Source organism: Zingiber officinale, chromosome 8A (genome assembly GCF_018446385.1).
Source record: "Zingiber officinale cultivar Zhangliang chromosome 8A, Zo_v1.1, whole genome shotgun sequence".
Lineage (NCBI taxonomy): Eukaryota > Viridiplantae > Streptophyta > Magnoliopsida > Zingiberales > Zingiberaceae > Zingiber > Zingiber officinale.
Window position 1 is genome coordinate 91,051,132 of NC_056000.1, and position 26,083 is coordinate 91,077,214.

The 26,083-nt window shown below is 38.2% G+C and overlaps 2 long non-coding RNA genes across 2 annotated transcripts; both read right to left on the minus strand.

Moving 5' to 3' along the window:
- Positions 1-291: 291 nt before the first annotated feature.
- On the minus strand, positions 292-1,014 carry LOC122012089. Its single transcript, XR_006120118.1, has 3 exons — positions 776-1,014; positions 538-683; positions 292-351 (listed from the first exon to the last, which is right to left on the minus strand). It is a non-coding gene; the product is annotated as an uncharacterized LOC122012089 (long non-coding RNA).
- A 12,485-nt stretch (positions 1,015-13,499) lies between these two features.
- On the minus strand, positions 13,500-14,311 carry LOC122012088. The gene is made up of 3 exons (XR_006120117.1): positions 13,984-14,311; positions 13,746-13,891; positions 13,500-13,559 (listed from the first exon to the last, which is right to left on the minus strand). It is a non-coding gene; the product is annotated as an uncharacterized LOC122012088 (long non-coding RNA).
- Positions 14,312-26,083: the final 11,772 nt, after the last annotated feature.

The following is a 26,083-nucleotide window of genomic DNA, read 5'->3' on the forward strand; positions in this document are numbered from 1 at the left end:
AATCCATATATATAGAAAAGTGCACCCTAGGTCAATGAATCATATCGAATCAAAGGTACACAGAAGGTATAAAAACCTAGGTCCTGAACATGGTCAAGCATGGCATATCACTACCCCTATAAGCATGTACAAACAGGTAAAATATACCTGAGATGCAAAACCAATCAATCAATCAAGCATGTAAGATTTGGGTAGTGATTAACCGAAACAGATAAGAAACACAATTAATGCAACATGTTAATTTAATTACTAAGCATATCAAATGACATAAGTCAAAAGTACCCGCCTCCAAAAGAAATGGTCCAATCAATCCAGATCCGGACGTCGAGATACTCGTCTCGCGTCAATGTCCTGTGAGATCAATGTGTATATTTTTATTTAGCTACAATTCTCATAAATAGCTAAATGAAATCTCCAACCCTAAATTAGGACAAACCCTAATCAATATACACAACCTCAATCTACTCATAATCATCCATCTAAACAATCAAATCAAAACCATATTCTATAGCATGTATAAAATGCTCTACACCTTACCTCAAATCAACCAGATCAAGAAGGAGGAAGTGGTGATCGACAACAGCAACTTTCCACAGCAAACAACCTACTGTTGATGCTGGAACCAAGCAAATCCACAGATCTCAACAGAATGGAACAGAACGTCCTCTCTGCTGAATTCTTCCCTACCATTCGGATCAAGGTGAGACCAAGAACACCACAGAACATCATAGTAACCAAACTCACATCTCTGGTTGAAGTGTACAAAAGTCTATACCTAATTTCCTCTTCTCTGGTGGTGGCAGCAAACACAACAGAGACTGGTTGTGGCTCGGCAGAACACCCTTGCAGTCCGGATAACCCTTCCACTCCGGCGATCAGTGGTGGCATCCGATTTGACCCGGTGGCGCCGAAACAAACCAGGTAGGGCACCGTCTTGGAGAGCTTCGGCAGGTCTAGGGCATAGGAGTTTGGTCGGTGGCCGACGCTCGAAAGAGGAGAAGGGCCGACGGTAAGGCTGAGGAGTGTTGCCAGCTCCTCTGATAACCAAGTTTTGATCCTTGGTTCTCTTGTGGATACATGCATGTGTTAACCAAGTGGGATAGGAGAGGATATTGTAAGAGGAGAGATAGGAATTTTAATTAAAGGAAAGAAAAGAGAGAAATTAAGGGAGAACTCAAGAAGCATCTTCTCTAGAATATTCTTAACATTAAGAAGAGAAGTAAATAAGGAGGATGAATCAAGACAAGTTTCCTCCCCTCATTTTAGTATAAATAGGCATGGAGGGGTGACTTCAACTTCATCCTCACTCACTTTCCTCCTCTCCTCCCTTGGGTGCCGAAAACCCTCTCCCTTCCTCCTTTCTTCTTCTTGTTGCCGAGCAACACAAGAGGAAGAAACCTCTTCTTCCTCCTCACTCCCTCCCTCTTTTCTTTCTTGTTGTTGCCGAGCAACACAAGAGGAAGAGGTCTCTTCTCCCTCCTCCTCTCCACCAAAAGACCTAGCCACTCTTCTCCTCCATTGGTGCCGAGCAAGCAAGCAAGGAAGAAAGGTCCCCAAGCAAGTTCTCAAATCTAGGAAACTTAAGCGAAGAAGGTAAGCTTCCCCTCACCTGTGGTACAAGGCTTTTTATATGTTTTTATGATTTTTTGAGAATTTTAAAACCTAGAAACAAGTATGAGAAAATTCGGTTAAGAAGAACTTTCGAAATCTAGTGATGTTTAACTAGTCTTCACTAAATGATAGATTTTCTATGCCATGGAAAAGGATTCTTCTTCATGTTTTTATACCTATATGATGCTTGATAAGAGGCACACTAAAAGAAAAAAAAAAAAAAAAGGAAAGAAAGAAACCTAGGAAATGTTATGCAATGAAATTTATGTTATGCCATGATATGTGATAGCATATGAAAGGCTATACATAATGAGAAGAATGAAATTTATGTAAATGTCATGATATGTGATAGCATATGAAATGCTATACATAATAAGAAGAATGAGATTTATGTAAATGCCATGATATGTGATAGCATATGAAATGCTATACATAATGAGAAGAATGAAATATATGTAAATGCCATGATATGTGATAGCATATGAAATGCTATACATAATGAGAAGAATGAAATTATGTGAATGCCATGATATGTAATAGCATATGAAATGCTATACATAATGAGAAGAATGAAAAATGAAATGCATGAAAGATTGTTAAGGATATGATATGATAGTTATGCATGATAAATTACTTTGTATGGTTTGTACCAAGGGTGGGCTCCGTAAACGCCCCGGGGTCGATGGAATAAGACTCGGGCCTCGTCAGTAATGGGCTTCTGATGCCCTAGGTCGATGGAGTAAGACTCGGGCCTAGTATGTATGTATGGTAGGGTTCAAGACTTGCTACCTTGGACCTACGCATGATGTATGTGGTACAAACCGGGATCCCCAATGATGATGATATTAATTTCAAGTACTTACAAGTATAAGTTTTCAAATTCATGATGCATTGCCTGCATATGTGCTTGAATTAGCTAATGATTTGATATGATGGCATGATGATATGAATATGATACCTTTGTATGTTATATGCTTATGATATTACGCATGATATTAATATACGATGATTTTCGGTTTTAGTGAGTAGGAAAGGAACTTACTGAGCCATGAGTGCTCACAGCTTACTTTCCTTGTACCGCAGATCAAAGAACTGGATGAACTAGAGGAGCAACAGGAGGAGCGGATAAGGATGTGTGTGGTGGTGGCTCGGCAAAGAACGATCCGGACGGATTAATATGATTTCAATATATGCAATTTAATCTGTGATATCATGCTTAATAAATTAAATTCTTTAAAGTTTTTATTCTTCCGCTGCTATAGTATAACCAAAGCATGTACGTAAGTATTTGTAACACCCCTAGAAAGCCTAGAAGGGTAATGGGAGTACGAATGAAAAGAGGATGTAAATACTCTATGTTAAATATTAAGATGGATTTAGATGATTAAAACTTTATGAAAGAAAAATAAAGTTGAGAATATAATCATCTATACATGATTTAAAATGTATGGAATTAATGTGGACAAAAGAAAGAAATAAGAGATAATATGTACATGTATGAAATATTTATGCATAATGCATAATATATATGAATTATTATGTGTAAAAGAAAATAAAATGTTAGAAGAGAGATTGAACCTTGGATCTCTTGTAGGGAACATGTATAGGATACCAAAGGGGATAGGAGAATTATTAGTAAAGAGAGGAAGGATTAAGTAGTTAAGAATAAGAAAGGATTCTTTCTACTTAAAAAGAAAAAGAAGTAAAAATATGCATAACCAAGTTTTGAACCTTGGTTCTCTTGTGGATGCATGCATGTGTTAACCAATTGGGATAAGAGAGGATATTGTAAGAGGAGAGATAGAAAATTTTATTAAAGGAGAGAAAAGAGAGAGATTAAGAGAGAACTCACAAGGCATATCTCTAGAATATTCCTATCATAAAGAAGAGGAATAAATGGGGAGGATGAATCAAGTCAAATTTCCTCCCCTCATTTTAGTATAAATAGGCATGGAGGGTGACTTCAAATTCATCCTCCACTCCTCTCCCTCTCCTCCTCCCTCTTGTGCCGAGACCCCCTCTCTTCTTCTTCTTGTTGCCAAGCAACACAAGAGGAAGGAAGCTCCTCTTCCTCCTCACTCCCTCCCTCTTCTTTCTTCCTTGTTGTTGCCGAGCAACACAAGAGGGAGAAGCTTCTTCTTCCTCCCCTCTCCACCAAAAGACCTAGCCACTCCTTTCCCTCCATTGGTGCCGAACCTAGCAAGCAAGAAGAAAGGTCCAAGCAAGTTCTCAATTCTAGAAAACTTAAGCGAAGAAGGTAAGCTTCCCCTCACCTGTGGTACAAGGCTTTTTATATGTTTTTATGTGAAATTTATGTAATGCCATGATATGTGATAGCATATGAAATGCTATACATAATGAGAAGAATGAAATATATGTAAATGCCATGATATGTGATAGCATATGAAATGCTATACATAATGAGAAGAATGAAATTATGTGAATGCCATGATATGTAATAGCATATGAAATGCTATACATAATGAGAAGAATGAAAAATGAAATGCATGAAAGATTGTTAAGGATATGATATGATAGTTATGCATGATAAATTACTTTGTATGGTTTGTACCAAGGGTGGGCTCCGTAAACGCCCCGGGGTCGATGGAATAAGACTCGGGCCTCGTCAGTAATGGGCTTCTGATGCCCTAGGTCGATGGAGTAAGACTCGGGCCTAGTATGTATGTATGGTAGGGTTCAAGACTTGCTACCTTGGACCTACGTATGATGTATGTGGTACAAACCGGGATCCCCAATGATGATGATATTAATTTCAAGTACTTACAAGTATAAGTTTTCAAATTCATGATGCATTGCCTGCATATGTGCTTGAATTAGCTAATGATTTGATATGATGCCATGATGATATGAATATGATACCTTTGTATGTTATATGCTTATGATATTACGCATGATATTAATATACGATGATTTTCGGTTTTAGTGAGTAGGAAAGGAACTTACTGAGCCATGAGTGCTCACAGCTTACTTTCCTTGTACCGCAGATCAAAGAACTGGATGAACTAGAGGAGCAACAGGAGGAGCGGATAAGGATGTGTGTGGTGGTGGCTCGGCAAAGAACGATCCGGACGGATTAATATGATTTCAATATATGCAATTTAATCTGTGATATCATGCTTAATAAATTAAATTCTTTAAAGTTTTTATTCTTCCGCTGCTATAGTATAACCAAAGCATGTACGTAAGTAGTATAAAGAACGTAGCGCCGCCTTTGGTTGGGTAAGAAGGGCGGGCGTTACAGGTGGTATCAGAGCGAAGTGTTGCCAGCTCACTACACACACATCAAGCTCCTTCCTGCCGCTCCAAGTAAGTACAGTTGCATAATTTATTTGTATGCAAAATAGTATGATACTCTAAGATACATGAATGGTAGCCTAGGAAGGATACCTTAAGCTATACCCTAGAGAATGGTGCATGATGATAAGTAGGATGCATGAATGGTAGCCTAGATACAAGTACCTTAGGCTATAACATAAGAGGAATAATGAATCGGAGCAGAAATTGTTATTCTAAGTTCGGGGACGAACTTTCAATAAGTAGGGGAGTTTGTAACACCCCTAGAAAGCCTAGAAGGGTAATGGGAGTACGAATGAAAAGAGGATGTAAATACTCTATGTTAAATATTAAGATGGATTTAGATGATTAAAACTTTATGAAAGAAAAATAAAGTTGAGAATATAATCATCTATACATGATTTAAAATGTATGGAATTAATGTGGACAAAAGAAAGAAATAAGAGATAATATGTACATGTATGAAATATTTATACATAATGCATAATATATATGAATTATTATGTGTAAAAGAAAATAAAATGTTAGAAGAGAGATTGAACCTTGGATCTCTTGTAGGGAACATGTATAGGATACCAAAGGGGATAGGAGAATTATTAGTAAAGAGAGGAAGGATTAAGTAGTTAAGAATAAGAAAGGATTCTTTCTACTTAAAAAGAAAAAGAAGTAAAAATATGCATAACCAAGTTTTGAACCTTGGTTCTCTTGTGGATGCATGCATGTGTTAACCAATTGGGATAAGAGAGGATATTGTAAGAGGAGAGATAGAAAATTTTATTAAAGGAGAGAAAAGAGAGAGATTAAGAGAGAACTCACAAGGCATATCTCTAGAATATTCCTATCATAAAGAAGAGGAATAAATGGGGAGGATGAATCAAGTCAAATTTCCTCCCCTCATTTTAGTATAAATAGGCATGGAGGGGTGACTTCAAATTCATCCTCCACTCCTCTCCCTCTCCTCCTCCCTCTTGTGCCGAGACCCCCTCTCTTCTTCTTCTTGTTGCCAAGCAACACAAGAGGAAGGAAGCTCCTCTTCCTCCTCACTCCCTCCCTCTTCTTTCTTCCTTGTTGTTGCCGAGCAACACAAGAGGAGAAGCTTCTTCTTCCTCCCCTCTCCACCAAAAGACCTAGCCACTCCTTTCCCTCCATTGGTGCCGAACCTAGCAAGCAAGAAGAAAGGTCCAAGCAAGTTCTCAATTCTAGAAAACTTAAGCGAAGAAGGTAAGCTTCCCCTCACCTGTGGTACAAGGCTTTTTATATGTTTTTATGTGAAATTTATGTAATGCCATGATATGTGATAGCATATGAAATGCTATACATAATGAGAAGAATGAAATATATGTAAATGCCATGATATGTGATAGCATATGAAATGCTATACATAATGAGAAGAATGAAATTATGTGAATGCCATGATATGTAATAGCATATGAAATGCTATACATAATGAGAAGAATGAAAAATGAAATGCATGAAAGATTGTTAAGGATATGATATGATAGTTATGCATGATAAATTACTTTGTATGGTTTGTACCAAGGGTGGGCTCCGTAAACGCCCCGGGGTCGATGGAATAAGACTCGGGCCTCGTCAGTAATGGGCTTCTGATGCCCTAGGTCGATGGAGTAAGACTCGGGCCTAGTATGTATGTATGGTAGGGTTCAAGACTTGCTACCTTGGACCTACGTATGATGTATGTGGTACAAACCGGGATCCCCAATGATGATGATATTAATTTCAAGTACTTACAAGTATAAGTTTTCAAATTCATGATGCATTGCCTGCATATGTGCTTGAATTAGCTAATGATTTGATATGATGCCATGATGATATGAATATGATACCTTTGTATGTTATATGCTTATGATATTACGCATGATATTAATATACGATGATTTTCAGATTTAGTGAGTAGGAAAGGAACTTACTGAGCCATGAGTGCTCACAGCTTACTTTCCTTGTACCGTAGATCAAAGAATTGGATGAACTAGAGGAGCAACAGGAGGAGCGGATAAGGATGTGTGTGGTGGTGGCTCGGCAAAGAACGATCCGGACGGATTAATATGATTTCAATATATGCAATTTAATCTGTGATATCATGCTTAATAAATTAAATTCTTTAAAGTTTTTATTCTTCCGCTGCTATAGTATAACCAAAGCATGTACGTAAGTAGTATAAAGAACGTAGCGCCGCCTTTGGTTGGGTAAGAAGGGCGGGCGTTACAGATGGTATCAGAGCGAAGTTTTGCCAGCTCACTACACACACATCAAGCTCCTTCCTGTCGCTCCAAGTAAGTACAGTTGCATAATTTATTTGTATGCAAAATAGTATGATACTCTAAGATACATGAATGGTAGCCTAGGAAGGATACCTTAAGCTATACCCTAGAGAATGGTGCATGATGATAAGTAGGATGCATGAATGGTAGCCTAGATACAAGTACCTTAGGCTATAACATAAGAGGAATAATGAATCGGAGCAGAAATTGTTATTCTAAGTTCGGGGACGAACTTTCAATAAGTAGGGGAGTTTGTAACACCCCTAGAAAGCCTAGAAGGGTAATGGGAGTACGAATGAAAAGAGGATGTAAATACTCTATGTTAAATATTAAGATGGATTTAGATGATTAAAACTTTATGAAAGAAAAATAAAGTTGAGAATATAATCATCTATACATGATTTAAAATGTATGGAATTAATGTGGACAAAAGAAAGAAATAAGAGATAATATGTACATGTATGAAATATTTATGCATAATGCATAATATATATGAATTATTATGTGTAAAAGAAAATAAAATGTTAGAAGAGAGATTGAACCTTGGATCTCTTGTAGGGAACATGTATAGGATACCAAAGGGGATAGGAGAATTATTAGTAAAGAGAGGAAGGATTAAGTAGTTAAGAATAAGAAAGGATTCTTTCTACTTAAAAAGAAAAAGAAGTAAAAATATGCATAACCAAGTTTTGAACCTTGGTTCTCTTGTGGATGCATGCATGTGTTAACCAATTGGGATAAGAGAGGATATTGTAAGAGGAGAGATAGAAAATTTTATTAAAGGAGAGAAAAGAGAGAGATTAAGAGAGAACTCACAAGGCATATCTCTAGAATATTCCTATCATAAAGAAGAGGAATAAATGGGGAGGATGAATCAAGTCAAATTTCCTCCCCTCATTTTAGTATAAATAGGCATGGAGGGGTGACTTCAAATTCATCCTCCACTCCTCTCCCTCTCCTCCTCCCTCTTGTGCCGAGACCCCCTCTCTTCTTCTTCTTGTTGCCAAGCAACACAAGAGGAAGGAAGCTCCTCTTCCTCCTCACTCCCTCCCTCTTCTTTCTTCCTTGTTGTTGCCGAGCAACACAAGAGGGAGAAGCTTCTTCTTCCTCCCCTCTCCACCAAAAGACCTAGCCACTCCTTTCCCTCCATTGGTGCCGAACCTAGCAAGCAAGAAGAAAGGTCCAAGCAAGTTCTCAATTCTAGAAAACTTAAGCGAAGAAGGTAAGCTTCCCCTCACCTGTGGTACAAGGCTTTTTATATGTTTTTATGTGAAATTTATGTAATGCCATGATATGTGATAGCATATGAAATGCTATACATAATGAGAAGAATGAAATATATGTAAATGCCATGATATGTGATAGCATATGAAATGCTATACATAATGAGAAGAATGAAATTATGTGAATGCCATGATATGTAATAGCATATGAAATGCTATACATAATGAGAAGAATGAAAAATGAAATGCATGAAAGATTGTTAAGGATATGATATGATAGTTATGCATGATAAATTACTTTGTATGGTTTGTACCAAGGGTGGGCTCCGTAAACGCCCCGGGGTCGATGGAATAAGACTCGGGCCTCGTCAGTAATGGGCTTCTGATGCCCTAGGTCGATGGAGTAAGACTCGGGCCTAGTATGTATGTATGGTAGGGTTCAAGACTTGCTACCTTGGACCTACGTATGATGTATGTGGTACAAACCGGGATCCCCAATGATGATGATATTAATTTCAAGTACTTACAAGTATAAGTTTTCAAATTCATGATGCATTGCCTGCATATGTGCTTGAATTAGCTAATGATTTGATATGATGCCATGATGATATGAATATGATACCTTTGTATGTTATATGCTTATGATATTACGCATGATATTAATATACGATGATTTTCGGTTTTAGTGAGTAGGAAAGGAACTTACTGAGCCATGAGTGCTCACAGCTTACTTTCCTTGTACCGCAGATCAAAGAACTGGATGAACTAGAGGAGCAACAGGAGGAGCGGATAAGGATGTGTGTGGTGGTGGCTCGGCAAAGAACGATCCGGACGGATTAATATGATTTCAATATATGCAATTTAATCTGTGATATCATGCTTAATAAATTAAATTCTTTAAAGTTTTTATTCTTCCGCTGCTATAGTATAACCAAAGCATGTACGTAAGTAGTATAAAGAACGTAGCGCCGCCTTTGGTTGGGTAGGAAGGGTGGGCGCTTACTCCATCGACCTAGGGCATCAGAAGCCCATTACTGACGAGGCCCGAGTCTTATTCCATCGACCCCGGGGCGTTTACGGAGCCCACCCTTGGTACAAACCATACAAAGTAATTTATCATGCATAACTATCATATCATATCCTTAACAATCTTTCATGCATTTCATTTTTCATTCTTCTCATTATGTATAGCATTTCATATGCTATTACATATCATGACATTCACATAATTTCATTCTTCTCATTATGTATAGCATTTCATATGCTATCACATATCATGGCATTTACATATATTTCATTCTTCTCATTATGTATAGCATTTCATATGCTATCACATATCATGGCATTTACATAAATCTCATTCTTCTTATTATGTATAGCATTTCATATGCTATCACATATCATGGCATTTACATAAATTTCATTCTTCTCATTATGTATAGCCTTTCATATGCTATCACATATCATGGCATAACATAAATTTCATTGCATAACATTTCCTAGGTTTCTTTCTTTCCCTTTTTTTTTTTTTTTGGCCGAAATTCTAGAGTTAAGTGTTCCTCTTATCAAGCATCATATAGGTATAAAAACATGAAGAAGAATCCTTTTCCATGGCATAGAAAATCTATCATTTAGTGAAGACTAGTTAAACATCACTAGATTTCGAAAGTTCTTCTTAACCGAATTTTCTCATACTTGTTTCTAGGTTTTAAAATTCTCAAAAAATCATAAAAACATATAAAAAGCCTTGTACCACAGGTGAGGGGCCGAGCAACACAAGAGGGAGAAGCTTCTTCTTCCTCCCCTCTCCACCAAAAGACCTAGCCACTCTTCTCCTCCATTGGTGCCGAACCTAGCAAGCAAGAAGAAAGGTCCAAGCAAGTTCTCAATTCTAGAAAACTTAAGCGAAGAAGGTAAGCTTCCCCTCACCTGTGGTACAAGGCTTTTTATATGTTTTTATGATTTTTTGAGAAGGCGAATATTAATAAGGGAATTTTTCGAAATTTTTGGAAAATTTTCGGGAATTTTTCGGAGTTCGTATGAACGAGTTTACGGGGATAAATACGGGGGCCCAGGAAAGCCTGTTTAGGCTACCCCATTTAAGTGAGGAAAAGTGTATTTATTTAATTCTTTTTCCTTTCCCTTTTATTTTCCTCATCCGCCGAACTCGTGATTGTTTTCCTTTCCCCAATCGTCGTTTACTCTCCCTCACTCCCGATTTCCTTGCGACGTCGAAGCCCGAACTGCTGCGGCGGTTTCCTCTCCTTCCCCTCGCTTCTCTGCCTCGAGCCCGAGTCACATTGCCGAGCTCTTTCCCCTTTGTGTCGTCTTCCCTAGTCGCCTTGCACGCCACCACAGCCGATGCCGCCGGGGTAGTGTCGACCCGCCGTCGCCGACCCCGATCCACTGTCGGTTGAGGGTTTCTGCCACTCCTCAGCCTTACCGTCGGCCCTTCTCCTCTTTCGAGCGTCGGCCACCGACCAAACTCCTATGCCCTAGACCAAACCCTTCCATTTCCAATGTATATCCTTAAAATGAATTTGGTAATTCTGAATAACTCATCATTAATCTAAATATTTTCATAAGAGTCTTATACCTTCTACTATACCATTCTGTTGGGGTGTACCAGGTGTAGTTAGTTGGGATTAAATCCCGACTTCTGATAAGTGACTCCTAAACTCTCCTAAGAGGTACTCGCCACTACGATCTCACCGTAGTGTCTTGATACTTTTACCTTAATATTTCTCCACATCAACCTTGTACTCTTTGAACTTATCAAAGTACTTAGTGTTGGCATGTATACTAAAAGCCTAGCTTTTGTAAACATTTATTTAGAAATAAAAGAATCACATTGGTCAAATATCTACAAGCTAAATGTAGTTGTTCAATTAATTTATATTGTAGATAACATGATGTGTGGTGTCATACACAGAAGATCATGTTATCGGTTCTTTATAAATTATAAACAGTAGCTCACGACTAAGATGGAAAGGAACAAACCATTGGAATAGTCGTAGTGTAATTAGGTGTTAGTTTATCTTGACTGATAAATTACACTGGTATACTTTGAATGTACTGAGCAGGACCATTTAAGGTAAGTTCTTTTTGTTAGAATGTATACTAAAAGCCTAGTTTTTGTAAACATTTATTTTTGAAATAAAAGAATCACATTGGCCAATATCTATATTTATTTGTTAAATGTAATTGTTCAATTAATTTATATAGTAGACAACATGGTGTGTGGTGTTACACACAGAAGATCATGTTGTCGGTTCTTTATAAATTATAAACAGTTGCTCACGACTAAGATGGAAAAGAACAAACCATCGGAATAGTCATAGTGTAATTAAGTATTAGTTTATCTTGATTAATAAATTACACTGGTACACTCTAAGTGTATTAAGTAGGACCATTTTAGGTAAGTTCTTTTTGTACTGACTTAATAAAAGAACTAGACCTTAGTTATTATGGAAGTGCGTGCTCTTAATCCTAATATAATAATAAGCACATGTCACGCCCCCAGAAGAGTCCCTGTCCGAGAAAATTTCGGCAGCATCTCCCCTGTACGGCGGACAATCAAAATTTTCTACAAGCAATAAATACTCAGCCACAGGCGGCTGGAATAATAACAGTAATAAAAATAATCACCACGCAGTTTATATATATATACATTCAGCCTCTGGCTGACACAACCACGCAGTTTATATATATATATTCAGCCTCTGGCTGACACAACCACGCAGTAATAATACTCTGACTCGAAATCAACCCTACTCAACTACACTCGTAAAGCCCAAATCCAATTTTTCTTACCTCTTCTGCCGTTCAGGCAGGCATGTAGTAGAGTAAATCCAAATCATACGAAAAGTTCATCCAACGGAAAGATTCCATACAATATCCATATGTAAGTCCAAAACAAAACTAAAATAAAGTCTGATAGCGAAAAGCTAAAATGAAACAACTCAAAAACCAGCAGCGGAGTAGCACTACGTGCAGTGGGGACTAGCGACTGGAACTCCCTCCTGACAGCATCAACCTGAAAATAACAACAATGGAGGCGGGGTGAGTCCAACACTCAGCAGGTACAGTTGATATGCAAAGTAAAGAAACAACACCTAGCACTAATCATGCGTACAGTCTCCTGATAAGAAAGATAAGAATGCATCTGAAATAAACAGGAGAATACTGTACTAACCAGGTCCTGAGTATAAGGTCAAACAGTCCGAGGGATAAGGAATCCTGTATGCATGTCAAACATAGGTATCCAAACAATATGCAGCATATAAATGCAGCAACCACAAACACAAGCAATAAATGCATCATGCATATGATGCCAATGATGCGTCCTGGTCACCCCTGACGCCAGTCGATCATCTCATACAAAAGTGAGGCCGAGTGGGTAGGGCTGTGACAACCGTGCACTCTGTCGTCACTACTCCTGATGAGTGACCGAGTGGACGGGATGCTGTCGGAGTACACCTATCCTCCTACCCCAAATCATAGATGGGGGAGCGCAATGCTCTCAACTCCCAGTACTCAAAGACGGGGAGGAATCCCTGCCGGATAACACGTTGTGTCACACTACCCATGAGTGGACCAACGGTGCCTAACAGAGTCCCTGCTGCAACACACTCTACCTGAATCGACCACTAACCCATGAGTGGTGGTGTGTGCAGATCCATGTAACTGGCGATGTGCTCAACAATAATGGAGCGGACTATCGCACAGCATGCAATCATGCAAATGATGCATGGCAATAACCATATAAACATCCTGACCTAATCCATATATATAGAAAAGTGCACCCTAGGTCAACGAATCATATCGAATCAAAGGTACACAGAAGGTATAAAAACCTAGGTCCTGAACATGGTCAAGCATGGCATATCACTACCCCTATAAGCATGTACAAACAGGTAAAATATACCTGAGATGCAAAACCAATCAATCAATCAAGCATGTAAGATTTGGGTAGTGATTAACCGAAACAGATAAGAAACACAATTAATGCAACATGTTAATTTAATTACTAAGCATATCAAATGACATAAGTCAAAAGTACCCGCCTCCAAAAGAAATGGTCCAATCAATCCAGATCCGGACGTCGAGATACTCGTCTCGCGTCAATGTCCTGTGAGATCAATGTGTATATTTTTATTTAGCTACAATTCTCATAAATAGCTAAATGAAATCTCCAACCCTAAATTAGGACAAACCCTAATCAATATACACAACCTCAATCTACTCATAATCATCCATCTAAACAATCAAATCAAAACCATATTCTATAGCATGTATAAAATGCTCTACACCTTACCTCAAATCAACCAGATCAAGAAGGAGGAAGTGGTGATCGACAACAGCAACTTTCCACAGCAAACAACCTACTGTTGATGCTGGAACCAAGCAAATCCACAGATCTCAACAGAATGGAACAGAACGTCCTCTCTGCTGAATTCTTCCCTACCATTCGGATCAAGGTGAGACCAAGAACACCACAGAACATCATAGTAACCAAACTCACATCTCTGGTTGAAGTGTACAAAAGTCTATACCTAATTTCCTCTTCTCTGGTGGTGGCAGCAAACACAACAGAGACTGGTTGTGGCTCGGCAGAACACCCTTGCAGTCCGGATAACCCTTCCACTCCGGCGATCAGTGGTGGCATCCGATTTGACCCGGTGGCGCCGAAACAAACCAGGTAGGGCACCGTCTTGGAGAGCTTCGGCAGGTCTAGGGCATAGGAGTTTGGTCGGTGGCCGACGCTCGAAAGAGGAGAAGGGCCGACGGTAAGGCTGAGGAGTGGCAGAAACCCTCAACCGACAGTGGATCGGGGTCGGCGACGGCGGGTCGACACTACCCCGGCGGCATCGGCTGTGGTGGCGTGCAAGGCGACTAGGGCAGACGACACAAAGGGGAAAGAGTTCGGCAATGTGACTCGGGCTCGAGGCAGAGAAGCGAGGGGAAGGAGAGGAAACCGCCGTAGCAGTTCGGGCTTCGACGTCGCAAGGAAATCGGGAGTGAGGGAGAGTAAACGACGATTGGGGAAAGGAAAACAATCACGAGTTCGGCGGATGAGGAAAATAAAAGGGAAAGGAAAAAGAATTAAATAAATACACTTTTCCTCACTTAAATGGGGTAGCCTAAACAGGCTTTCCTGGGCCCCCGTATTTATCCCCGTAAACTCGTTCATACGAACTCCGAAAAATTTCCGAAAATTTTCCAAAAATTTCGAAAAATTCCCTTATTAATATTCGCCTATTTTCGGTATTTTACAGCACATATATTTAATATTTATTTCTTTAACTTATCAAAGGGTGAGGTTTAGCTCGATAAATCAATATGCCCGATAAGTTGGGAAATGATATTACTTATAGTGTGTATTATTGATTATAGAAGGAATCTGTGTCCTAGCTATCTTGGTTGAGAATGTCCCCAAGAGGAGCTCATAAAGATTGTCATGTTAAACCCTGCAGGTGGACTTAGTCCGACATGACAATGAAGTTGAGTGGTACTACTCTTGGAGTTAGATATTAATTAAGTGAGTTGTCAGTAGCTTACTTAATTAGTGGACATTCGTTATCTTAAACGCAGGGAGACTAACACACTCATGATAAGAAGGAGCCCATAATGTAATTTGGGATTGGTGCGGTAGTGCGATAATAACTCTCTAGTGGAATGAGTTATTATCGATGAACTTGAGTTATATGTTCGGGGCAAACACGGGATACTCAAGCTCATCGGAAGGCCAAAACCAATTTCTCCTCTAGGTTCCTGTCGTAACCTCATTAAAGCCTTAAATCCATCCAAATATAAGCCCATCTTGGTGTACAAGAAGGGGGCCGGTCCAATGCTTGGTGACCAAGCAAGGGCCGGCCACATCCTCTTCTATAGGGGCCGACCCTTTGCTTGGTGCCCAAGCATGTAGGGGTCAGCCACAATAATTCAAACAAGGAGGGGTGTTTTGAATTTTTAAAATATTCTCTTTGTAGAAAACTACAAGTTTTAAAAGAGAGATTTTAAATTTTAAAACTTTCCTTATTTGAATTAGGCCACATGTTTTAAAAGAAAGTTTAAAAGTTTTTAAAACTTTCCTTTTTTAACCATCCTCATGGTTTAAGAAAAAAAGGAAGATAAGTTTTAAAATTTAAATTTTCTATCACCATGTTAAAAAAGGAAATTTTATAAGAGAAGTTTTAAATTTTAAAACATGGTTTTAATTTTTTAGAACTTTTCTTTTTTAACTCCTACTTTAAAAAATTAGAAGAGAGCTTGTAAAATTTTATCAGAGGATTTCTTCTTGTAAAATTTTATTAAAAAAATTATTTCCTTCCTCTTATAGGGGACGACCACCCTTGCTTGGTGCCCAAGTAAGGTGGCCGGCCAAAAAAAAAATTAATAAATCATCATCCAAATTAATTTGGTGATTGATTCAATCAGGAGGAAAGAAAAGGAAAATAAAAAGGGAAAAGGAAAAACTAGAGGAAGATTTTAAATTTTGTAAAAATTCTTCCCTTATTTGCCTTGGGCAAGTATTATAAAAGAAGGGGTGAGGAGACTTCATGAGACGCAATTCTTATTCTCTTGGAGGAATCTCTCTTGGTGTGGCCGACCCTCTCTCTTCTCCCTTTCCCTTTTCTCTCTTCTCCTTGGTGGTGGTGGTGGCCGGATTTTAGAGGAAGAGGAAGAAAAATTTTGGGTGGTGTTCATCTTGGAGGATCGTCACCCACACGAGGTCCAAGGTGAGGCGAGGAATATGGCAGAAGATCTTGAGGTCATTAGCATACAAAGAGAAGGTATAATTAGCAATTATTTTCCGCATCATGCTAGTTATTTCTTTTTGTAAGAATTCCAAACACAAGAGGCATTAGATCTAGTATTTCGAATTAGTTTTTTTGAATTTGTGTTTTCTTTGTTTTCGAATTTATGATTCGATTGTTGTTTTTGTTAACCTAGAGTTATTTAAGGAAATTAAATATTAGCTTTCCTTAAAAGGCTTTGTCTAGGCGGTGGTGGTTGCTCCCATATCCAAGAAGGCCATGTGCCTCGCCATGCAGTCCTGGAAGCCAATTTTGGAAATTAATATTTAATGGAATTAATAACATAGGTGGATTTGAATCAATAGTGTTAAGTTCCGCTTGCGATTCAAATCTAAACCATTAAGAACAGATAAGTTAAATTTGGAATCAATGATGTTAAGTTCCGTCTGCGATTCCTAATTTAACTTCTAAAGAACACAATAGGTTATTTAAGGAATGGTTCGACACTTGTACAAATTTTTTTGTACAATGGAACCGGTACGATTTTCTTAGGATTAACCAACAATTGGTATCAGAGCTAGGATTTGCCTCTGTGTGTTTTGGTTTTCAAATTAATTATGCACATGTCATACATAATTTAGGCAAGATAATAGTAGGATGCGTTAACTTTGTGGTTGCAGGTTCCAACTATTATGACATTTAGATATTGTGTGTGATTAGACCCTTATACATGTCAAGAGCATTATTTTGTGTGCATGATTGTATGTATCAAATACAGTAGGAGCTATATTATTTTTAGAATTTTATTTTTGTTCGATCTAAAATACATGTACATTCCTTTATGGAATATAGGATCGAATATGTAAAATTCTATTTTTGTCGCGGATCGTATCTTTGCAAGGCTTGGTGCTATTGGAGGACCAGAGGTGCAACGAAATAAGAAACAAGATAGATGCGACAACTCAACCTGATGGAGGTGGCTAAAGAAGGCAACAGCTAGGGTTGGAGCATACTGAAGACAGTAATGGAAAATACCATAATAGTTGAAAATTTAATTTCCATATTTATTGCTTTTATTTACTGTGATGTTTATGTGCATGTGATGTATGCTAGCATTGGTTAAAATCCTCATTTTTAAATAACTAAGTGGGAGAGAGATTTAAAAAAAAATCCCATAGTCTCCATTACTGGTTTGTAAGTGATGCAACAAGCTTGCATGTTGGGTCTGAGTGCCTCCCTCGACAACGGATGGGTTTATTGCGGATCACTAGATCAAACTTCCTTTATGAATGGTTATAGGAAATTATTTAGGAGCGTGTGATCTTCTCCAACTGAAGGGGCATAATCCTATTTAATGGACTTAGTATCAAGTAATGGTATATACTTAGACGCATTCAATAGTATCCTCCCCAATGCAGTCACTACTATTGTTTTGTGTGACCAAAGTGAAACCAATTATTAATTTTATTTGTCATAAAGTAAAGATGATAAGATAATAAAATTAATGGGTTACACCCTCCTTTTATAAATGATGAATTTGTATATGTCCACACTAATGTGACATTCAATATTCACGGTGTTTTGAGGTGTTGGTTAATTTAAAATAGTATTGTTTGAGGAATCAATATTATTCTAAATTTAGAGTCTTGACCAAAGTTTATTTTTGTGATTCTTAGGATGACTTTCAACCCACTGGCCATTATTCTGAAAGAGAATAAACTTACTGGTCCCAACTATATAGATTGGAAAAGGAACCTGGATATTGTTCTTACTGCTGAGAGCCATAAGTTTGTACTGACTGAGGCTTGCCCTGATGCACCTGACGGTGACTCTACCCCAGAGGAGATTGAGTATCATAAGAAATGGGTAAAAGCAGATGAGATGGTGCGGTGTTACATTTTGGCATCAATGTCAAATGTATTGCAATATCAGCATCAAGATTTACCAACAGCTTATGATATAATGAACAATCTCAAAGAACTCTTTGGGCATCAGAGTCGGACTGCTAGGCAAGAGGCAATGAGAAAATTAATGACAGCCACCATGTCTGAGGGGACACCCGTAAGGGATCATATCCTCAAAATGATGGCCTATCTGAACGAAATACAAGTTCTTGGAGGAGAAATCGATGGGGAAACCCAGGTCGATATAATTCTCCAAATGCTACCTAGAAGTTTTGAGTAGTTCCGCCTGAACTATAACATGAACAAAAGAGAGTATACGTTGGCGGAACTTCTGACAAAACTACAGGCAGCAGAAGGAATATTTCGTCAAAGTTCTCAGATTCACTATGCTGAAAATGGTTCTACTTTTAAGTCGAAAGGCAAGAAGAAGAAGAAACAGGTCTTTTCAGCAAAGAGAGTGAATAAACCTCAGGGACAAAAAGCTATAATGAAGAAGCCGAAGGGCAAGTGCTTCATCTGCAAGCAATCGGGACAATGGAAGGCGGGCTGTCCTCGTAGGAATCAGAACAATAAAGGTATATCTCATGCTCTAGTAGTTAGAACATGTTTAGCGGTGTTATCTACCAGCACCTGGTGTGTAGATACGGGAGCTACTGATCATGTCTGCAATTCTTTACAGGGGTTCCAGGAAACCCAACGACTATTTGAAGGAGAGATAACTGTCTATATAGGCAATGCTACTAAGGTGGCGGCTGTTGCAGTGGGAGACGTCTACTTATCTTTTGATAGGAATAGAAATTTGATTTTAAGAAATTGTCTTTATGTACCCAGTTTTAGAAAGAATTTAATTTCAGTTTCTAAATTGTATTTAGATGGATATTCTATTTCCTTTAATAATAATGTGGTTATAAAGAGAAATAAGGTGATTATCTGTTTTGGTGCATTGGTTGGCAATTTATATATTTTAAATCCAATTTCTCCCACAAAGTAAAATATGAAAATTAATAACACATTTTCAACTTTAATAAGAGAAAAGAACCTTCGGAAATGAACCAAACGTATCTTTGGCATCTAAGGCTTGGTCATATTAACTTAAGTAGGATTCAAAGTCATGTAGCCGATGGACTCTTGGGTTCATTAGAGTTGGAAAACTTTCCAACATGTGAATCCTGCTTGGAAGGTAAAATGACCAAGAGACCTTTTTAGGCCAAGGGTATAGAGCCAAAGATGCGTTAGAACTGGTTCATTCTGATTTGTGTGGTCCTATGTCTATCCAGGCAAGAGGTGGTTATGAATACTTCGTCTCCTTTATAGACGATTATTCAAGATACGGATACATTTACTTAATGCACCGCAAGTCTGAATGCTTTGATAAGTTCAAAGAATATAGGACTGATGTGGAGAAACGTCTTGGTAAAAGTATCAAGACACTACGGTCTGACTATGGTGGCGAATACCTCTTTGGAGAGTTTAGGAATTACTTATCAGAAGTTGGGATTCAATCCCAATTGTCTGCACTTGGTACACCCCAATAGAATAGTGTGGCAGAACGAAGGAATAGGACTCTTATGGAAATGGATAGATCGATGATGAGTTATTCAGAATTACCAAATCTGTTTTGGGGATATGCTCTGGAAACAACAGTGTACATTCTGAATATGGTACCTTCTAAAACAGTTCCTTCTACTCCCATGGAATTATGGAATGGGCGTAAGCCTAGTCTAAATCATATCCGGATATGGGGTAGTCCAGCACATGTGCTAAAGGGAGATACTGACAAGTTGGAATCACATACAGAAGTTTGTCTGTTTGTGGGATATCCTAAGGGAACGAAAGGTGGTTTATTTTATAATCCTAAAAATCAGAAGATCATTGTTAGCACCAATGCTCGATTTTTAGAAGAAGATTATGTAATGAACCATAAGCCCATGAGTGAAATAGTTCTGGAAGAAATAAGAGAGGACACGTCTACTTTAATACCAACAATACAAGATGAAGTACCACAAGAAACTACAACACGTGTCACACATGATACACAACCAGAGACAGTGCCTCATTGTAATGGGAGGGTTGTAAGGCAACCTGAGAGATTCATGTTTTTGGGAGAGTCTTTGGACTTGATTCCGGGTAAACATGAACCTGATCCCTGGACATATGACGAAGCACTCCAAGATATAGATGCAGTATCTTGGCAAAAGGCAATGAATTCAGAAATAGAATCTATATATTCTAATAAGGTCTGGGAGCTTGTAGAACCACCTGATGGTGTAAAAGCCGTTGGATGCAAGTGGATCTACAAAAGGAAAAGAGGGATAGACGGAAAGGTAGAAACCTTCAAAGCAAGGCTTGTTGCAAAAGGGTACACTCAGAAAGAGGGAATCAATTATGAGGAGACTTTTTCACTGGTAGCCATGCTTAAGTCTATCCGGATACTCTTATCCTTGCCGCTCATATGGATTATGAGATTTGGCAAATGGATGTCAAGATAGCTTTTCTTAATGGAAGTCTTGAAGAAAACATCCATATAAAGCAACCAGAAGGGTTCATTGAAAAGGGCAAAGAGCATCTAGTATGCAAGCTCAATCGGTCTATTTATGGACTGAAGCAAGCTTCAAGATCTTGGAACATCCGATTTAATGAAGTAATCCAGTCATATGGATTTATTCAATGTCCGGATGAGTCTTGTGTATACAAGAAATGTAACGGAAACGTGGTGGTATTTCTTGTACTATACGTAGATGATATTTTGTTAATTGGCAACAATGTCAAGGTATTATCGGATGTAAGGGTATGGTTGTCCAAACAATTTGATATGAAGGACTTAGGAGAATGTGTACACATTCTTGGGATCAAAGTTATAAGGGATCGTAAGAAAAGAATGTTGTGTCTATCTCAAGCTTTATATATAGATACAATCCTTGCTCGTTTTAGCATGCAAAACTCCAAGAAAGGTTTCTTACCTTTTAGGTATGGAGTAACCTTATCTAAAGAGATGTCTCCGAAGACATCAAAGGAGATGGAGGATATGAAGGCAGTTCCTTATGCTTCGACTGTAGGAAGCCTTATGTATGCAATGCTGTGTACGAGACCTGATATCTGTTTTACCGTGGGCATGGTTAGCAAATATCAGAGTAACCCTGGACAAGGGCATTGGACTGCTATAAAGCATATATTGAAGTACCTGAGAAGGACTAGAGATTATATGCTAGTTTACCAAGTAGACGATTTGCTCTCTGTGGGTTGCACAGATTCAGATTTCCAATCAGATAGGGACAACAGTAAGTCTACATCAGGCTATGTGTTTACTTTAGGAGGTGGAGCTATTGCATGGAGGAGTGTTAAGCATAAATGCGTTTCAAACTCAACCATGGAAGCTGAGTATGTGGCAGCCTCTGAGGCAGCCAAATAAGTTGTATGACTCAGGAACTTTCTAATGGACTTAGATGTGATTCATGGTTTGCCCAAAATCATAATAATTTATTGTGATAATAGCGGTGCAGTTGCAAACTTGAAGGAACCACGAGCCCATAAGGCGAGTAAACATATAGAGCACAAGTACCACCTGATACGAGACATCGTCAAGCGAGGAGAAGTTGTCGTCGCCAAGATTGCATCAGCAGATAACCTGGCAGATTCTTTCACTAAGGCCCTTCCGACGAAAGCTTTTGATCGGCATGTGGAGGGGATGGGAATTAGATGTATGGCAACAGATATGGCAGCTTAGTCTTTTAATATAAGTGGGAGATTGTTAGAGTGTATACTAAAAGCCTAGCTTTTGTAAACATTTATTTTTAAAATAAAAGAATCACATTGGTCAATATCTACATTTATTTGTTAAATGTAATTGTTCAATTAATTTATATAGTATGTCAACATGGTGTGTGGCGTCACACACAGAAGATCATGTTGTCGGTTCTTTATAAATTATAAATAGTTGCTCACGACTAAGATGCAAAAGAACAAATCATCGGAATAGTCGTAGTGTAATTAAGTATTAGTTTATCTTGATTAATAAATTACACTGGTACACTCTAAGTGTATTGAGTAGGACCATTTTAGGTAAGTTCTTTTTGTACTGACTTAATAAAAGAACTATACCTTAGTTATTATGGAAGTGTGTGCTCTTAATCCTAATATAATAATAAGCACATATATTTAATATTTATTTCTTTAAATTATCAAAGGGTGAGGTTTAGCTCGATAAATCAATATGCCCGATAAGTTGGGAAATGATATTACTTATAGTGTGTATTATTGATTATAGAAGGAATCTGTGTCCTAGCTATCTAGGTTGAGAATGTCCCCAAGAGGAGCTCATAAAGATTGTCATGTTAAACCCTGCAAGTGGACTTAGTCCGACATGACAATGAAGTTGAGTGGTACTACTCTTGGAGTTAGATATTAATTAAGTGAGTTGTCAGTAGCTTACTTAATTAGTGGACATTCGTTATCTTAAACGCAGGGAGACTAACACACTCATGATAAGAAGGAGCCCATAATGTAATTTGGGATTGGTGCGGTAGTGCGATAATAACTCTCTAGTGGAATGAGTTATTATTGATGAACTTGAGTTGCATGTTCAGGGTGAACACAGGATACTCAAGCTCATCGGAAGGCCAAAACCAATTTCTCCTCTAGGTCCCAGTCCTAGCCTCATTAAAGCCTTAAATCCATCCAAATATAAGCCCATCTTGGTGTACAAGAAGGGAGCCGATCCAATGCTTGGTGACCAAGCAAGGGCCGACCACATCCTCTTCTATAGGGGCCGGCCCTTTGCTTGGTGCCCAAGCATGTAGGGGTCGGCCACAATAATTCAAACAAGGAGGAGTGTTTTGAATTTTTAAAATCTTCTCTTTGTAGAAAACTACAAGTTTTAAAAGAGAGATTTCAAATTTTAAAACTTTCCTTATTTGAATTAGGCCACATGTTTTAAAAGAAAATTTAAAAGTTTTTAAAACTTTTCTTTTTTAACTATCCTCATGGTTTAAGAGAAAAAGGAAGATAAGTTTTAAAATTTAAATTTTTTATCACCATGTTAAAAAAGGAAATTTTATAAGAGAAGTTTTAAATTTTAAAACATGGTTTTAATTTTTTAGAACTTTTCTTTTTTAACTCCTACTTTAGGAAATTAGAAGGGAGCTTGTAAAATTTTATAAGAGAATTTCTTCATGTAAAATTTTATTAAAAAAATCATTTCCTTCCTCTTATAGGGGCCGACCACCCTTGCTTGGTGCCCAAGTAAGGTGGTCGACCAAAAACAAAATTAATACATCATCATCCAAATTAATTTGGTGATTGATTCAATCAAGAGGAAGGAAAAAGAAAATAAAAAGGGAAAAGGAAAAACTAGAGGAAGATTTTAATTTTTGTAAAAATTCTTCCCTTATTTGCCTTAGGCAAGTATTATAAAAGAAGGGGTGAGGAGACTTTATGAGACACAATTCTTATTCTCTTGGAGGAGTTTCTCTTGGTGTGGCCGACCCTCTCTCTTCTCCCTTTCCCTTTGTTCTCTTCTCCTTGGTGGTGGTGGTGGCCGGATTTTAGAGGAAGAGCAAGAAAGATTTTGGGTAGTGTTCATCTTGGAGGATCGTTGCCCACACGACGTCCAAGGCGAGGCGAGGAATACGACAGAAGATCTTGAGGTTATTAGTATACAAAGAGAAGGTATAATTAGCAATTGTTTTCCGCATCATGCTAGTTATTTCTTTTTGTAAGAATTCTAAACACAAGAGGCATTAGATCTAGTATTTCAAATTAGTTTTTTTGAATTTGTGTTTTCTTTGTTTTCGAATTTGTGATTCGATTGTTCTTTTTGGTTAACCTAGAGTTATTTAAGGAAATTAAATATTAGCTTTCCTTAAAAGGCTTTGTCTAGGCGGTGGTGGTTGCTCCTATATCCAAGAAGGCCATGTGCCTCGCCATGCAGTTCTGGAATCTAATTTTAGAAATTAATATTTAATGGAATTAATTACATAGGTGGATTTGAATCAATAGTGTTAAGTTCCACTTGTGATTCAAATCTAAACCATTAAGAATAGATAAGTTAAATTTGGAATCAATGATGTTAAGTTCCATCTGCGATTCTTAATTTAACTTCTAAAGAACATAATAGGTTATTTAAGGAAAGGTTCGACACTTGTACAAAATTTTTTGTACAGTGGAACCGGTACAATTTTCTTTGGACTAACCAACACTTTTTGTACTGACTTGATAAAAGAACAACACCTTAGTTAATATGGAAGTGTGTGCTCTTAATCCTAATATAATAACAAGCACATACATTTAGTATTCATTTCTTTGACTTATCAAAGGGTGAGATTTAGCTCGATAAATCAATAGGCCCGATAAGTTGGGAAATGATATTACTTATAGTGTGTGTTGTTGATTATAGAAGGAAACTGTGTCCTAGTAATCTAGGTTGAGAATGTCTCCAAGAGGAGCTCATAAGGATTGTCATGTTAAACCCTGCAGGTGGACTTAGTCCGACATGACAATAAGGTTGAGTGGTACTACTCTTGGACTAAGACATTAATTAAAGTGAGTTGTGTTGGGTTTTTTTCGGGCCGCGAAAACCGCTTTTTCGCGTCGCGGAAACCCCGAATGACCCAAAGCCGTAGATCCGTGCAAAGATTCGTATACAAAATTCGAAAAACTATTTCTTGTACGAGTTCAAAAACCGATCTACTACTTAGATCTACGAGGGAAAAACATTTACCCTTGATGCGTGCCCTTCGTAATCCCGCAACGTCCAAAGGTAGCCGGATCTCGAGACCGTCAAGCGAACGGTCCTCTAGCGGTATCCACACGAACAAGGAGTGGTCTTCTACCACTCAAAGATGGAGAGGAGAACCCACAAGTGTGCTAGCACTTTCTAGGGCTCTCGGATTGGATCTAAAAGGTGTGAAAGGAGAGAAGGGAAAAAGGAACTCATACACTCCTCTAGGTACTCTCCTTTTGTGACCTTCACACCACCTAGTTGCTTGGAATCAACTCTCACTTCTTCTCCACCATGAAGCCACGACCAAAAGCAGCCAAGAGAGAGGGAGAAGCACCCAAGGAAGAAGAAGCATTGAACACCATTCAATTACCACCAAATGAAACATTCTCCTCACTTAGTGTGGCCGGCCACACTAGTGTAACTCCCACATTAATGTGGCCGGCCACATTAATGCATTTGGTGTGTAACCTCCATGAGGTGGCACACCATTAAATGAGGAGATGATGTGGCTAGATTGGTCATACCAAGTAGGATGAGTCAACCTTCATGATGATGTGGCAAGACATCAAGTCAAACTTGATGTTTCAACTTCCATTTGGTCAAGTCAAACATGACCAATTTTCTTCCTTGTTGAGTTAAATCCAACCTTTGATTCAAGTCAATTTTAATTTAATGAATCTCAATTCATTAATATAAATTGACTCATGAATCAAATTTAAATTAGACTCATTCAACAATTGAATCTAATTGAGTCTAACTCAATAAGTCTAATTTGAATCCAATCTTTGATTCATCATATGAATCTAATCCTATTGGTTCATCATATGAACCTAATCTCCATGCACATGTTCTTTGTGTGTGACCCAATAGGTTCTTGTAACGTTGGCAATGTTATAAACTCCTTTAAAAACATAAGCAATGAGCGGCATCTAGCAATACATCATTGCTACCCAAGTTACAAGAAATGTTGAGATCCAACATCACCTTGTGACTACTAATTGTGACTCCTCACAATATGTGACAAGTGTCCTTCTATCCTAGACATCTAGATTGATCAATGTGAGGCATAGACCGTGTCATCCTCTGACCAATCTAAATCTTGAACTCCGAGTAGACTCACTCAATCAAATGAGCTCAATATCTCATATTGACTCATTTGGGTATGGTCATACACTTCGTGGTCTCACTCTATCAAGAATATTGATGTCTCTCCCGTCATATAGGAGGGATAGATCCCATCTACATCACTCACATCCCTCTGCATAATTTGTTA